We start from the raw sequence: 12397 nt of genomic DNA, 5'->3' as shown, positions 1-12397 counted from the left end.
GAGGAGGGCAGGGCCGGGCAGGGCCAATGAGGAGGCTCAAAGAAGCTGGAGGGAGGGGGCACTAGGGCTGGTCATTAGATGCCGAGGTCTTGAAAATCCCTCTGTAATTAATTTTCTCCTGCATTAATTAGAGAAATGTTGGAACTGGTGGAAGAGGGAGGGATTTGTTGCCCCTGGGCTGCTTTTCAGGGCGACTTAAGAGAAGGCTGGCAATCTGTTGGCGAGTTGGACTGAGGACGCGGTGGCTGGGGTTTGCAGGAGGCTCTCCTGCCCGTGGTGGGAGAATACAGCTCAACATGGGGGCTACAGGGAGGCCAGGGGTTCATTTCAACTCGAGCTGGGTAATGGTACACAACTGTTCAGAAACCTGGAGTGTCTGTGTGTGAGAATGTGTGCGCTTATGTGTGTGCGTGTATACACACCCCCACACACACCCCACACCCACAGACGCAAATGAATCACTGCTTCCCAAACATTCGCCCGTGGATTCTGAATATACACATTTAGGACTCTCTCTGGAGAGCTGCGTCTTCCCTCTCTCTTGTCCTGGATCTTACAAACCCGGTTGCCTGAAATGTAGATTGGAGTGTTGCCTGCTTGCATTCCCTCAAACGATTCCATTTTAGTCGGACCAGATGTGATCATTTTCCCTGTACCTTTTCTCGGTTATTAAGAATTCATTGTGATTACTCTCTTGCAACTGAGTTTCTAGCCCTGTGGAAAAGAGAGTCCTGAGAAGATTCCAATAGCCGCTTCTGGAACCTGCCAGCCCGTTTTACGGACATTTGAGTTGAGCCCTGTGTTTTCTAGATTCTGGTCCCGAATGGATTTTATTAATTTGACCAGTAGCTTAGTAGGTTTGTTTGAAGTGGTGGTCCACATCCAACAAACAGTAATATTACACCAACCTTGTCTCCACGGCGAACACCTTCTGTTTACTAAATCAATGAAGCTCTGACCAAAGAGGGAGGCTCAGCCTACTTGATCCTGATACTGTTTTCAAAGTGGTCAAACCAGTGAATCAGAGGTATGGGTTTGAGCTCTGGGCTAATGGTGTCCCCTTCACTGATTGTTAGCTAAAATTAATAGATCTCCAGTAGAAAGAGGTCACATGGGATGGACAGATTTGTTAATGGAATAGAAGATGGCTAATTCACTTGGGATGAGTGCTTTGACCCCAGCTGTCCTCTGCTATTGGCTGGGCCCAGGCAACTTGGGAGACTAAGTCAGAAATGCAAATCTGGACCTCTAAACACAGAAGCACAGGTCCCAGACACTCCATCTGGAATCTCTGTTGCTTGGTGAATGTCCTGCTTCCCTAAGACTTTCAGGCCGAGGGGGTTCTTGGTGCAGGACAAAGGCTCTGAGGACCACCTCCCCAGCGGTACCCCCTGGCCATCACCAAGTCCTTTAGCAGTGGGAAGAATGTAACCCATTCTTGGGCCACATAGCTCTTAGTTCCTTTGATGGAAGGATTAGAGGAGAGAGGACGCGAAATAAATGAGAAGAGTGTGGGGTGCGTGTTCCCAGTAGGAAATGGGGCTGGGAATGAGGGTGATGAGAACAAGATGGAATCTACTATCAGTGCCCCTGGAAAGCTGTCTGTGCCCTCTCTCTTCTCTGGCTCATCCCTACTGCATTCTTCATAACAGCTGTTTTAACTCTTCTCCTCCTTCCTCGGGCCTCCACATCCACCCCCATCATTCACAGGAGATGACTTCACCTCCAACTCACTGAGAGGACTGAGCCACTGGTCTACACTGACTCCAACTGGCCTACAAGCCTGGCTATGCCATTCTTTGGAAAGACCTGGCTTTAAATCCATATCCTGGCATTTTTACAGTTGTTTGCGGCCAACTTAAGTAGCTTCTCCAGGGCTCAGCTGCCCTGCATATAAAATGGGGCTGTGAAATTAATTTAAACAATGCAGAGAACCTGCGCGTAAGCAAAAAGTAAGAATAACCATTAATTGTTACTACTACTGATTATTATTACAATGCTATCCCTAGTACAACCACGACCACCAGCATTCCCTCCCTCCAAGCGCAGCCTTGCTTCCTTCCAGAGTCCCATCTCTTGTCTAAGGCTAGCCTCTCCACTGGAGCAGAAATGATCTGTTCCTACTTTATTCCAAATTGTTATCTCTGGTACCTTCATACCCACTCTTCCTTCCAGTGTCTTCCTCTTGGTGTTCAAATATGTTCAGCTTCCACACTTAACTTCCCAAATGCTTCCCTGCCCCCTTTTAAAAGATTATTCCCTTGGCTGGGCGCGGTGCCTAACGCCTTTAATCCCGGCACTTTGGGAGGCTGAGGTAGGAAGATCACCTAAGGTCAGGAGTTCAAGACCAGCCTGGCCAACATGGCGAAACCCCATCTCTACTAAAAATACAAAAATTCACTGGGTGTGGTGGTGTGTGCCTGTAATCCCAGCTACGCAGGAGGCTGAGGCAGGAGAAATCTCTGGAATCCGGGGGACAGAGGCTGCAGTGAGCCATGATCGCACCTCTGCACTCTAGCCAGGGTGACAGGGCAAGACTTCATATCAAAAATAAATATATATATTATTCCCTCAAACCACAGGCTTATCTCTTTCCTTCCTTTCAGTAACAGATTTATCCAAAGAATCATCTGTGCTTATTGACACCACTTCCTTTCCTCCCACTCACCCTTCAACCCACTGAATTTGCCTCTGCCCCACTGCTCTGCTGCAATGGAACTTTCAAAGCTCTTTCTAATCGTCCCCTTCCATCCTACTCATTCCTGCAGGAGCGTCTGGCTCTGTTGATGCGGCCAGTCACCACCAAACCTTCTTCTCCATAGGTGTCCATGATCCTGTTCCTCCCTGAATCTTCTTTCATTTTGCGTAAGTCTCAGTATCATCTCAGTGTGCCCCCAGTGTCATCTTTTTGACCTTCTCCCTGGGTGGTCACACAGCCTCCCTCTTCAGCCATGATTGTTCCTGGGATTCTGCCATCTGCCAAATCCACATCTCCAGCTCTGGCCTCTGCTGTGCTGTAGATTCTCATTGCAAGCTCCTTGTCCTCTTACACAAGAATGTCCTGATCAGTCCATCCAGTCCCCATATCTGATACTAAACTGTCCATCAGCTAGTGGGTCTGCTTATTTCTTTCTCCATCACTCATCTGGCAATCAATAGGTTTTATTGAACCTACTTTCAAACTGGTCCTTGGATGTAGCACTTTCCATTCCCATGAGTTCTCTGCTTTTGGAAGTTCCTACCTCCTGCTTGGATAGTTGATATGGCCTCTGAATGGGTCTATCTGGTCCATCTGAGAGACCCACTGGTTTCTGTGCCCCATGGACAGCAGGGTGATCTAAACTGAGAGTGATCATGTAATTTTTCATCTAAATGAAAGTGCTTTTATGAGTGAAAGAGAGCTCCATTGATGATTATGCCAGGGGATTTTCCTGAGGAGACAGATGTGCCTTCACTGTGTTAAAATGACATTCTGATGATGTCACTTCCTGGTCTGAGAATCTCATGCTCCCTTCCCGCATGATAACATTTAATTTTGCTCATGTTTCTAATCCCAGTGACTTGGGAGGCTGAGGCAGGAGGATCATTTGAGGCCAGGAATGTGAGACCAGCCTGGGCAATATAGTGAGACCTCTGTCTCTATAAAAATAAAACTTATCCTGGCATGTTGGTACATGCCTGTAGTCCTCTCGCTGAGGTGGGAGGCTGACTTGAGCCCAGGAAGTGGAGGCTGCAGTGAGCTATGGTTGCACCACTGCTGCCTGGTTGCCAAAACGAGACTCTGAGTCAAAACATAACAAAACAAAAAAGAAACCACGTAATCTCAGCACTGCGTCTGTCGTTCTGTCATGATCTGGCCTCCTTCAGTTCTTTACGCCTCACTTACTCTGGGCTCTCTCTGCACCTGACCGTCCTGCATGCTTCATCATTTCCTGAAATGCTTTGTCCCCTCCTCTCTTCAGCCTGTGCTTTCACAGTTTCCTCCCAGAAGCCCCGGCTACATCTCCATCCTTGTCCTTCAAGGCTCAACTCAAATGCCACCTCCTCCCCAAAGCCTTCACTAATACCAGCTATTGGGATGAATTTCTCCTTCTCTGTTCTGGCAGCACCTTTCGCAATATGCCCAATATTCTGAGTTACCTGTGTACACAGATGTCTTCCCTGAAGACTCAGCACTTGGGGCCCAGGGCTGGGTAACATCCTTCTCTGCCACTCTGAGAGCCATGAGCATGGTTTCTTGCTTTAAGAATGACATGGGGATATGGAATGTTCTAAGCACCTTCCCTGTGCCAGGTGATCACATGGCCTCCTGTTGCAGCTCACAGCCCTGAATGATGGAGATCACATGCCTCCCACTCCCACCCTATTCCTTCCTTTCTTCAAATAGAAGAAAGATAAGCCTGGGGAGGTGAAGTAATCCACATAGCTGGGGAGTGACAGAAATGCCGTTCAAACGGAGTCTTGTCTTCTACAGAGAAAACGCCTACAATGTGGGCACATGAATGACTTCTAATCCTGTGGCCTTCCCATCCACCACATTTCTCCCAATGATTGCTTATTAAATAAGATTTAATAAAAAGATGGCATGGGATAGTGAGATTCATGACGGGCCCTCAACGTACCCTTCCTCCAACAAAACCATCACCAAACATGCATGGGAAATTACAGTCAAATATGCACTGAGGTCAATATTGAACAGAAAAGTAAGTCATAGAGCAGCAGCCTAACAGTGATGGTACGTGGAGGTGAGGGCTGGGGATAAATGTTTTCTGCCTTGGTTATGGTGTGAGATAATTTTTTTTTAAGCAAAATGACCTATTGGAGCTTTTCATTTTTAAAATGCAAAGTCTCCTTGTTTTCTTCTTTTTCCTCATCCTTGTTTAACTATCAGAATAGCTGAGTCTGTGAGGAAAGTTGACCTATGCCAGTGCTACGTGCAATAGAATATATGATAATAAGATCAAAGCAGTCAGGGGAATCAAACCCAAAAGCCAGATGAGGTCACTGGGAGGACCCCTGGACGAGTGACTTTCCTTGCCACATGGATCATTTTTACTTGGTGGTTCTCAGCTTTGCATGTGATGTGTTTGTAGGGAAAAGTGAGAGGGAAGTAGAGGCCCTTGGAATGCCACTGTCATCCTGTAACCCCCTTACTCATCACCTGATATGTGAACTGCTCTGAGATGTCATTTCTGCCTCCTGGACAAGAGTCTAATGTCTAATATGGTTTAAACGAGGAGTCCCTACTGGAAACACACAAAAAGAATCGGGGCAGGGAAGGAAAGGTGGAGAGGGTGGAAAGGCTCCCTACCTATACAAGGTGAGTGATGTAGGACTCTCCTCTCAACAAGGGAACTTTCGAAGCTTCGTCTTATATACATATACTTATACGTTTACATAAGTCTGTGGTGCATCCTTGCTGAATGTTCTATTTGCCTTTCTAATATAAAACTTTCCCCGCCAAAAAACATCTTATGGACCCCTTCGAACAATGCCTGGGATGCAGCACACTTACAGTTCATCCTTTGCCTGTCTCTTTCTTTTCCTCTGGAGCACAGTGGCCACAAGGAAGACAGAACTGGAAACCCAGGAATCTGGAAACCTCATGGCTGGTGTTGTGCAGAACCCCTATCAACTCCAATGGGGATGGCAGCAGGTTCAAGAGGCTAAAGATGAGAACCAGGGCCAGCAGGTGAGGCAGGGGCTGGGGGCTTACACATAGGGGAGAGAGTCCAGTGGTGGCGGGCTGGGCAGGAGCTACGTGCAAAGAGCATGCAGTGTGTGTAACATTGTCACTTAGCACCGTTCCCCTGACAGTCTCCACCTGGCAACCTTTACTGAACCCCAAAACAAAGGGCCTCGATCCCTGCATGGCCTGTGTTCTGCAGGATGGGCTGGGCGTTCAGATGTTCCTCATAGATAATAAATGAATCTCTGCCTTGGTTCCTCCCAGATTCCTTAGCTTGGAACTCTGAAGACACATTCAGGTGCATTTGCCATATAGCCTTGTTCTCAGGGAATGCTTAAGTTACACCATCAGGTGCCTTTACCCTACAGTTGGTAGAGAGGGGAGATCTTAAACTAGCCAGAAACTAGTCTCTGTAGCCCCTGTCAGTCGTCACTGGGGTGTTTGGCTTTCTTCACCTCCTATTCCACCAGATGGGATAAGGGCTGCAGTGGGTGGTGGCAGAAGGAGGTATTTGAGGGGGCTCTGATGCACAAGAAGAAGGAAGACCCATGCCAAGAGGCCAATACCAATCAGCGTGGGAGTTTTGACCTGTTCGGTTTCCGACCAGGGCCAGTTCACCCATCCTGAGGCAACCTTGTGGCCTTGCACTCTTGAGAGGTCACCACATTGATCACATTGATGGTGAATTTAGCACGGACGCCTGATCGGCCCAGAACTTCTGGACCGAAAGATCCTCTTACCTCGGGCATGCAGGAATGAAATAATGTCTTTTGCAGCAATATGACAGCAGCAATAATGAAATAATGAAATAATGTCTTTTGCAGCAATATGACAGCAGATGAAATAATGAAATAATGTCTTTTGCAGCAATAGGACAGCAGCAATAATAAGACATCCAAAATAATGTCTTTTGGATGGAGTTGGAGGCCATTATTCTACGTAAAGTAACTCAGGAATGGAAAGCCAAATATGGTATGTTCTCATCTGTAAGTGGGACCTAAGCTATGAGGATGCAAAGCATGACTGATATAATGGACTTTGGGGACTTTGGGTGGGGAGAAGATTGGGAGGGGGGTTAGGGATAAAAGACTGCATATTGGATACACGGCTTGGATGATGGGTGCCCTAACATCTCAGAAATCATCACAAAAGAACTTAACCATGTCACCAGAAGCCACCTATACCCCCCCAGACTATAAATAATAAAAAACAAATAGGAGAAAAAAACCAAAGAGGTGAATAGACAAGGCCTGGGAGAAGTGCCCTGACTGACTGCTTCTCAATACATTTCAGACTGATGGACTCTCTAGGAATATGGGGACAAGAACCTTACTTCACCCCACCCTTCTAGAAGTCTCCCCAACGATACTTGTTTGAGACTATACATAATTTGGGCCAAGAGAGATTCAAATCATCTAGACCAGTTGTCAGCAAACTAAGGCCGTGGGCTAAAACGGACTTGCTGCCTGTTTTTATGTATTAAAATATTCTATTAGAACCAGCCATGCCCATTGGCTGCCGTACGATCTGTGGCTGGTTTTGCCACATAACAATAGAGCTGAGAAGTTGCAACAAAGACTGTATGATCTATGTGAGCCTAAAATATCTGCTATCTGGCCCTTTCCAGGAAAACTGTAACCACTGAAAGTCCGCTGTTTCGATTCTGGGCAAGATGCTATGGTGGAAGAGAGACCATGAGGAACTACTTAGAAAAATACATAAGGCCATGTGAGCTCTTAAACAATTTCTTTGCTTATAAAATTTTAAAGTAGAAAATAAAAACCCAGCCCTAATTCTATCACCCTCTAGTAAGAACTGTTAATATTTTGCTGTATTTGCATGTAGCTGTTTCAATGCACATATAAAAATACAAGTATATATAATTATGTAATTAAAATCCTACGGTGTTTAGTTTTGTATCTTGCGTGTGTTTGTAGTTTTACGTTTTTTGGTGACCATTTTGAACGTCCTTGAAAATTCCTTGTTAACATGACTTTTAATAAATTTTTAATATATATCACGACACCATTTGACTTTTAGGTAGTTTTTAGTTATTCCTAATTCAAAATATTGCTTGCTATGACAAACACCATGAACAGAAATTTTTGTCTGATTCTTTGATGATTTCCTTGAGATAGATTCCCAGAAGTGGAATTACTGGGTTAAACGGTAAGGACAGTTTTCAGGATCTTGATAACATATTGCCAAATTGCTTTCCAGAAAGATTGTACCAATTTATGTTCCCACCAGCAATGTATGAAATTGCCACCTTACCATGCTCTCACCAGCACTGTGCACTATCATTTAAAAAAGTTACCAAATTGATAGGCAAAAATTGCATTTTGTTGTTTTGATTTGAATTTCTTTGATTACTGGTGAGGTTAAACATTTTTTTTTTCATATGTTAAACACTTCTTCGTATGTTTATGGCCAAAGGGAATCTTAATAATGGTCTTCAAGTGTGCAAAGGGGTTATTTAGTAGATTGGGACCAGCTGTTCTCAAAAAGAAACTGGAAACATTTAAACTTCAGCAAGAAAGCAATAGGCCAAAGGTCCTTCAATGAAAGATGGTCCTAAGAGGGGTCAAACTCTGCTGAAACTTATGATGCAGCTCAGCACCTCTTTACCCAAGGTGCAAGGAGACCCGAGAAAAATAGCTGCAAATTGTTGGGGGCTTATAAGCGCTAGAGATACCACTCACATTTACATATGTTTGCATTTAAATGCTCACAAAAGCCCTATGAGAAACATGGGGCTTAGACATAATTTATTATTAATTATCCAAAGTAGGATTGAAATCTTCACCTAAAATCCTGGATTCATAACCATTCTACTATACTGCCTCTGAGAGAACAGAAAATGAGCTTTTCTGACTTAAAGGTTTTGCAAATTCTTCATAAAATGAAGGAAATGTGAATTCATCTCCCAGCCCCTCAGCACGATGTCTTCTCTCCAGTACGCATCACAGCCTGGTTGTTTGCTGCGTAAACCTTTTGTTGGCTGCCCTTTCCTTAGGATGGGAACAAAACCTTCAACTTGACCTGTACCATCAGCCTGGGCTCTGCTGATTTCTGTTCTCACCTCTAGTTTGCTTCTCTTCAGCCCACCTACTGGATTAGGTCCCTGTCTGTCTCAGGGCATTTTGCAAAATTTGTTCCCTTTCCGGAAATGGTCTCCTTACCACCAGCCTCTAGCCACCACATGTGTGCATGCATGCATACACACACAACAACGTACATGGTTCTTTTGATGTGTCTTGTATTTTTCCTTCATAGAAATAATGTGTGATTATTTGATGAATGCCTGTCTCTCCACACTGGGACCATCGGCTTAGCTTGGTAGAGTGGGATAGCGGAGGTATGAAACAAATATTTATTGACTGAATGAACAAGCGAGTGATTGAATGAATATAAGCTCTCTGCTGCTATACCTGGGCTGTGTATGTTCTCACTATTACATCCAACTTGGTCCTGGTTTTCCCTTCTGCCTATCCTGTCCTTCTATTTACTGCCTACCAAACAGCTTTCCTAAACCTCTCAGCCCATCCGATTGTCAGCTTGTTTGGAAGTTCATGGAGGGTGGGAACTGCCTCTTATTTCTTCAGTGTTTGTCTCAGCATCTAGCAAGGGGCCATGATCTTAATCAGTGCCCACTGTTATCACTGAGTGAATTAATTTGGAGAACTAGTGTCTATTGACCTGCTTTCTTCTTTTTGCAGACCCACCTGGGAGACCTCATCGGGTGCACATATTTCCTGCTGCTGAATGGCTTAGGCTGGGATTGGCAAGGAACCACGAAGTCCAAAGGACCTTTGCCTTTCTTTTAAAGGGAGGGACCAGCTGGTTCTTCAGTGTTGAAGGTCTTCTCCAGAGATGTGAGTTTATTCTAGGACCCATCCCAGCATTTGAAACATAGCTCTGACTCTTTGATCAGGGCAAGATAATCAGATGGTCAGTGCAGAAGACCCCTCATGAAATAATTCTGGCAGTGATTGGGTAGGGTTTGCTCTTGTGATCAGACATAAGGTGTACCCAGGCAGGGATTTGTGGTTGTTTTTATTTAAGGATATCCCAAACACTTTGAGCAGTGTCTGGCACGTAGCAGGTACCCAAAATTGGATGGATGAATCTGTATATTCCTGGGCCACAGGAGCATACAGGAGTGAAAAAACAAGAAGGAAGACAAGGAAGACATTGTTTTGGCTACTGACATTTCCTCAAAGAGCTGAGGAGTCCCATTCACTTTGTGCATGGGACCCAGATGGCAGAGTGATGGGTGGACAGCTCTTTTTCTCCAGCTCTCCATGCCTCATTCCCAGCCTTCTATCTTCAGCTCCAGGGAAGGCCCTCATGTGATTTAACATCAGAGCTCTAATTAGATGACTTTCCTACTTTGGGCACATGTCTGGACCTTCTGGGCCACTGGTGGAGGAATACAGGAAGAAACTCTAGCCCCTCTGGTGTGTGGTGGTCTGGACCCCTTCAACTTGGCCACTTCCATATCCCAGCCCCAAGCACACCTGATCATCACATCCCTGGAACTCCCATGGAATGGCTGTGTTGGTACCTGGGTCAACACATACATTTGAGCATCTACATTGTTTTGCATTTATAACGTATCTATTTTGTTATCCATCTAAGCACCCGTTAATCAATCACTCATCACAAGGCCTCTGAGACCATACTACATTTTAATTATGTTTCTAGGGATGAAGGATGACACAAAACTGAATGAGACATCGCTGAAGCATTTGGGGCTTCTCTGTACCCATCCTCATTCACTGTCCATGTCAGGGAAGCAGGGAGGGTGGTGTGGAACAGGGACTAGGGCCAGATAGCTCTGGATTGGAATCTGGGTCTGCCACTTGCTCTGTGACTCTGCGGCTTAGAGAGCTTAAAGGACATTGGGACATAGAGTTGATAACAGCACCTGCCTTATGAGGTTGTAGAGAAACACAGAAAGCCCTTAATAATGTGAATGGTCGGTATTTTTACTTACAGAACTTAAAGTGTGGATAGATGACAACGTGCTCAAGGTCTCACAGCTAGAAGATGTCAGAGTGAGAACTCAAACCATGTCACGTGACTCTAAGCCCAAAGCGGACTCTAGAAGGTTGTTTGATCTTCTGAAGGAGGCACCGATCACCATTCCAACATGAAAGATGGAGAAATCCAGAGAGATTTAAAGGACTTGCCAAAGGCAATGAAACGAGTGGTATCTCCTGGCTCCCAGTCCAGCGTTCTTCGAATATGATGTTGGCAGTGGTCTACCCAGCAAGTACACACAGCACGCAGCCACTCCGCATGGGAAGTTCTGGGAAGGATTTCAACCAGCATAGTCACTCCTGCTGGTTCATTAGGACAACTGCTGAGCCACATTCTGAGCACCTGTAGGCGGAGGTGGGACCCTACAGAAATCTAGGGCATAAGGGAGATGGGGACATTAGATCCTGGCTACTTTAACATACTCACTTTACAGATGAGGAAACTGAGGCCCAGAGAGGATAAATGCCTTGCTCAATATTAGCCAGTTGGTTGGTGGCAAAGATTAAACCAGAACCCAGGTCTCCTCTCTCCAGCCAAAGTCTTCAAGCAAAGCTCCTAGAGATCAGGTCAACTCTTGCTGCTGCTGCCAGTCTAAGGACATATGTAGCCACTTTATCTAAAGTATCTCAGAGAGCTAACTTTATGGCATTCTACGGAAGTCCTAGCTTTCCTTTAGGGGAACCCAATTCATTTGCAAGACGAAAAGCTGTTTTTAGCGTGGACTTTCATTTTCTCCTAAGTGACTTACTCTCTCAGGTACAATTTGGCCTTCACAGTGGCTGAAAAGACAGTTCCTGGGAAAACTTAGAACATTTAAGCTTATGTGTGTTGCAGTTCTCCTTAACGAGTGGAAGGGCAGAAGCTCATAGTGGGTGGTGTTTACAATGGGAGGAGGGAGACACGGGAGCCAGCCAGGGAGTCAGGACTAGGTAATGTTCCTGTCATGTGGGATTTGTTCAGTTGCAAGTGAGAAAAAAGCTAAACTTAAACTAGACCTTAAAAAGAATTATTATCTCATTTAAGAACTACCACAACTCCTTCAGGCACAGCTTGATCTAGGGATTTAAATCATGTCAAATAATTTAAACTACATTCTTTCTCTCCAGCTGTGGTGGAGACCTTTGGGGATCATTCTTGAGTAGTTCTTACCTTCTGGGCCACATTGGATGGCCATATTTCCCTGCCCCTTTGAGTTTAGGTGAGTCACATGACAACTTCTAGTCAATAAAATGAGTGTGAGACATTGCTGAATGAGACAACTGAATGAGACAATACAGGATGGAGATCACCTGTAATGTTGAGATGGCGCCATTACAGGATGGAGAGCACCTGAACCCCCAAGTTACGGAAGAGAAGAAGACAGTTGCCCTGGAAAATCATCTGACCCATGTTGGACTTTATGAGAGGGGGAAATAAACCTTTATTGTGTTAAGCGACAGAATAATAAATAATAATAATAATAATAACAATAATTGTTTGTTACCTCAGCTTAGCATGGTCTTCCTACCTGACGCAACATCTCTGGGTTTCGCTCTTCTCGGCACTGGTTTAATTCTCAGGCAGGTTCTCCCTCCAGGCTCCTGGGCTCATAGCCCCATGTCCAGCAGAATGAGCCACCTCTCTAGCCATGTGCCTATTCATGAACCAATCCCTGCAGCCTGA

The 12397-nt window shown here is 45.3% G+C and overlaps 1 long non-coding RNA gene across 1 annotated transcript in view; it reads left to right on the top strand.

Annotated features, from left to right (window-relative positions):
• The window catches only part of LOC108309343, a 19925-nt gene extending 7749 nt beyond the window's left edge, over positions 1 to 12176 (top strand). Inside the window, exons 2-5 of the long non-coding RNA XR_001827294.2 lie at positions 5559 to 5692; positions 7317 to 7417; positions 9409 to 9564; positions 10691 to 12176. This is a non-coding gene — a long non-coding RNA (uncharacterized LOC108309343). The remainder of the gene's footprint in view (positions 1 to 5558; positions 5693 to 7316; positions 7418 to 9408; positions 9565 to 10690) is intronic.
• The last annotated feature ends 221 nt before the right edge of the window (positions 12177 to 12397 follow it).

The sequence above is a fragment of the Cebus imitator genome, unplaced genomic scaffold (genome assembly GCF_001604975.1).
Source record: "Cebus imitator isolate Cc_AM_T3 unplaced genomic scaffold, Cebus_imitator-1.0 Scaffold93, whole genome shotgun sequence".
Taxonomy (NCBI): Eukaryota; Metazoa; Chordata; class Mammalia; order Primates; family Cebidae; genus Cebus; species Cebus imitator.
Note: the sequence above shows the minus strand (reverse complement) of the source record. Positions and strands in the feature narration are given on the sequence as shown.